Here is a 4676-nt window from a genome sequence, read left to right as displayed (position 1 = left end):
TCTCGATTACAAAAGTTGCAATGTCTATCAGTCTTCTTCCCTTTGTTTTTATTTGTCTTATCATTTTGTTGAAATGATTTTTCATTTTGAGGCTGATATTGCTTAGGACCCTTTTTTGGTTTAGGACCATTATTTTTAGGATACAACTTCTTAGGATTCTTTGGATTTGGTTGCTGTTGGGTGGCTAACGCTTTCTTAGAATAGTTTCCAAGATTAAGAAGACCAAGGTGTAAGATTTTTTCTTGTTCTCTTATTAAAGAATCACAAAAAGAATCAAAGGAAGGGGACTTGTAGTCTTGTCCTTGAGAAATGAAGGCTTCTCTTGTAGAATGGAAGGTGGAAACAAACACAGAGTAGGCTGGTCCCAACTTAGTAAGAATGGAATAGATAAGGTTACTATCTTCTTTCTTAACCTTAACACCTTCCAAGAGAAGTCTAAGGGTCTTGAACTTGGAAAAAAAATCTTCAATGCAAGAAAAATTATTGGGTTCCAATGTAAGCAACTCATTTTCAAGTTGACGGGCTCTAAGTTCATTTTTATTCGAAAGTCTTTAGTAATCTGTTTCATTGCTTCATCAGGAGCATCACGTTCTGCAATATGGAATCTAAGATCTGGAGAAATAGACATCCCTATTAACCCACGTGCTTGATCTTGCCTATTTTCCCATTTAGCTGCCTTATCTTCATCTTTCGGTTTGGTTTCTTGGCCTGTGGCTATTCTGTAGAGACCTTTACTTCTAAGTAAATCCACAATGTAGGACCACCATTAGAAGTAGTTGGTGCTGTCAAGAATAACTTAGCATGGACTTTCCATTTTAACAGAAATTGAAGCTATAGATGCTAAAACTAAGTGTTTCAATGGAAAGATCTCGAAAAATTAGGCTGTTTAAAAAAAACGGTTTTGAAAATGGCTTCGAGATGAAGAAGTTATGGCTTTTTGAAGAAAATTTGATGATGTTGCCGACGAAGTGCAGGAATGTGCGGAAATAAAAAATTCGCCCCCCACAAGAAGGACATTTGAACTCAAGACCTCTACTCTCATAAATTAGCTTTGGACCAAGTGAGTTCTGAAAACGGCTTCCGGATGAAGAAGTTATGGCTTTTTGAAGAAAATTTTATGAATTCGCCGACGAAGTGTGGGAATGTGCGGAAATGAAAAATCTGCCCCCCACAAAAAGGAGATTTGAACTCAAGACCTCTACTCTCATAAATTAGCTTTGGACCAAGTGAGCTATACAAAAAGTTTGAGTGATAGAGAGAGAGAGAGAGAGAGAAAGCGGGGGGGGGGGTGTTGAAGCTTTGGGTTGCGTGCTTGCTTTGAGAAAACTCTTTTTCCCTACAAAAAAAAACACAAAACCCAACATGGACATACAAAAAAAAAAGCGAACCTTGCGGCTCGAAGTTAGCTTTAGCCGGAAACTAAATATTTTCCTCAATGTTTTTGATTTTCCGAGATCACACTAAGGCAGAGCGGAAAAGAGCATACGCATGAGAAAAATCCTTCCTTTCTATTACTGATTTGCCCAGATTGCACAGAGTCACGGGGCAAAGAGCATACACAGAAATGAAAGGTATAGATCCGATAATAAAAAAGGCTAAATAAATCGAAACCGAAATAAACAGAGAGAAAATAACTGTAAACTGAAAATAAACACTGTATACCTCTAGATCTTAAAAATGACGCAGCTAGGGCTACCAGAAACCTTTTCGTGTGAAATGAACGGGGTTCCTCACTGGAACAGATGCTCCCAACACAACAGAGCAGTCCTCTCATCTCGAAAGTAGTTAGAAACAGTAGATCTAGGAAACGGTAGTCGGATGCAGTTCTACCGGCTTCAGATTTGGATCACCAACAGACACGGCCCTCAAATAGCTCTGATACCATGTAGGAATTTATAGGGTAAGTTCCTTAGATAGAACACCAAATGACACCACTCACAAACAAATCTCAGATCAATACACCAGTACTTTTGACGTGGTTAAAACCCTCAAAGAGGGAAACAGTCCACGGCTTGAGCCAACGCGGCCACTTCAGGCAATTTATTAATAAAAGAATGAAAATTTACATAAGCTTCTCTCATGAACGGTTAACCTACAAATGACCCTCCATGCTCTTTAAATAGAGAACATGGACCAATCTGGTGTTAAGCCACGAATCAAGTGTCGGTAATACCGAGGAGAGAATGAACCGTCAGATCACTACATATCGTGACTATCGGATTGTAAGTTACAAAATGTACATAGCAAAGAAACACACTTTACCTAACTCTATACTAGACCAAGTTATACTTAACTATTTCCTATGTGTGGGAATATCCTAACATTTAATTGTCCCCTTGGTGGAAGATTGTAAAAGCAAACTCCAGCTTCACTATAATCAAATGGAAGCCTAAATTTAGTGTACAAAATAGCAGTTATGGCATTCGAGGTTTCTTCAGAGTATGAGGAGGAGACCCACAGTGATACAGCTTCAGGAGAACAGGCCCCTAGGAGACATCACCGGAGTGGCAAACATGTTAGAGATGAGCCAAACACCCTCACAAAGTTGCAGGCATGCCCTCTTGCTATGTCTTGTTTCCAGCACTTAACATGTTTTGAATTTTGTCAGAGGGTGGCAAATGTGAAAGTTCATCATGAGCTGGCCTGTCTTTTTGCACTTCACCTACACTGAGGACAATCTATCTTGGCTGGGGTCACTTTCACATTGACACTCAAAACCATATCAGTGGCAACAGGCATACCGAACATTGGAGAACAATGGCATAAGAAGAAGAAGGTGGAGAGGCAACATTGTGAGCCTTACATTAGGGCCAACTGTTTCAGCCATCTCATGAGAGTTTTTCCATTCAGATTTTTAAGAGATGAGTATGCTTTGCTCATGAAATTGATCATGAAGTACTTCAGTTGTGAGGGGAGGTTTTCTCGCCTTTATGCCTATCACATCAAGTTGCTCATGCACTTTACCAAGGTGTGGATGATGAACCTCCCATTTTTCATCTGCGGGAACATAGAGAGGATGAAGAATTTCATGCAACACAAGACCCCTCGACAGCAACTCAACAATGTTTATCACTTTGCTCTGATCCGGAATTTGGTGGACCATCAGTTGGGATTGTAGGGTATTGCTTGGGAGGAATTCATCTCCTGTGACTTCTTCAGTGCTCCACAGGTAGTATCAGAGGCAGAGCATGAGATAGGAGTCCCATCTCATCAGTATGAGCGAAATGAGATTGCTACTATGCCAATATACATCACCTATCAGAGAGGCAATAGACCCTTATTTGCAGCAGTAAAGCGAGTGTTATCTCCACCCGGGGTGGAATGGGCCTTGCTTCCGGCACCAGCATCACAGCAACAGGGCAAGGGTAAGGAGCCAGTGCAGGAGGAAGGGCCATCAGGTGAACGAGAGACCAAATTCATTCTCCTCCATGATGATGAGACAGATGCAGAACCAACAAATGCAAAGCTTACAGAGATCATCCAGGAGCAACAATCTGTGATTGAGTCCTTATCCCTTGACTTGGAGAGGGCCAAGTGGAACATGAAGTACCTGGAGTAGAGAAACAAGCAGCTTGAGGACCAACAGATGATTATGGAGCTGCAAAACATTCGTGAGCATCGCCAAGCTGCTCAAAGAAGAAGGGTTGAGCTCACATCTTTGGAGCAAGAAATCAATGAGAATTGGGAGGCCAACCTCGAGAGGATCCACATCCACTTAGAGAAGTTGTTGGTGAAAGAAAACAAGGATAGGGAAATGCTCAGGAACATGAAAAACCGCTATTGGGCACGGAACAAGGTTTGCAAGGCACGAATAAGGAATTTGAAGGCAAACCTAAAGAAGGCATCAAAAAGGCAAAAGAGGCAAAAAGAGCATGATCAACTCTAGATATTGGCCGAGGCAATCCTTGGCCCACCATAACACTTAATGAAGAAGGTCCAAACCAAATTTCAAGAAATTTCGAGCACATTTTGAAATTTTGAAATTTTTTGTGCAAAAAACAAGGTTTTTCTCCCAGTGGCGCGACGCTAAATTTCTAGAGCTCCAAATGAGGAATGGCTTGCATTTTTGGATTCAGCATGGAAAATCATAACTACTGGTGTTCGAGCAAGAAAATTTGACAAGGTATGAGTCTCCAAAAGGTCAAAAAACATCCAAAAATGGCCTCTGCCACTTTTTTGACACATAGGAAGCAGTCTTGGGAGAATGAATATTTGGAGGGGTAAATGAGCACCAAATTCAAATATTCCACTGGGGCTAGAAAGTAGACAGGACATGCTTTCCAAAAAGCCCACTTGGGCACATTTTGGACACCTGCAAGTGCCCCAGAACAGGCCGCATAGTAGCATTGCACACAGAGGAAAAATTGCCCAATTTGCTTCATGAGATTCTTGTGGTTGTGAGTGTAGCAAATGTGTCTCTTATGTTTTCATATGTATTTCGTTATGTTTCATAATTCAATTCATGTTCATTTCCGGTGAAATTTTCTGAGTGAGATTAGGTAGAATTCAATTTTATTGCTCTGCCTGTGGGAAAATTTCATGTTCAATGTTATTCTTCTGTTGAAAAAGATTCATGTCACTATGCCATTTTCACTTTCTTCAGTAATCTATTCATGCCGCGGTACCTCAAACTAAATTGTTACATTTTCCACCTACCTTGCCTCACGGAATAATCT

This window comes from Pinus tabuliformis, chromosome 6, assembly GCF_031772625.1.
Source record: "Pinus tabuliformis cultivar Carrire ecotype Pingquan chromosome 6, CPIR1, whole genome shotgun sequence".
NCBI classification, from domain to species: Eukaryota; Viridiplantae; Streptophyta; class Pinopsida; order Pinales; family Pinaceae; genus Pinus; species Pinus tabuliformis.
The sequence above is the reverse complement of the archived record's forward strand: the minus strand, read 5'-3'. Positions refer to the sequence as shown.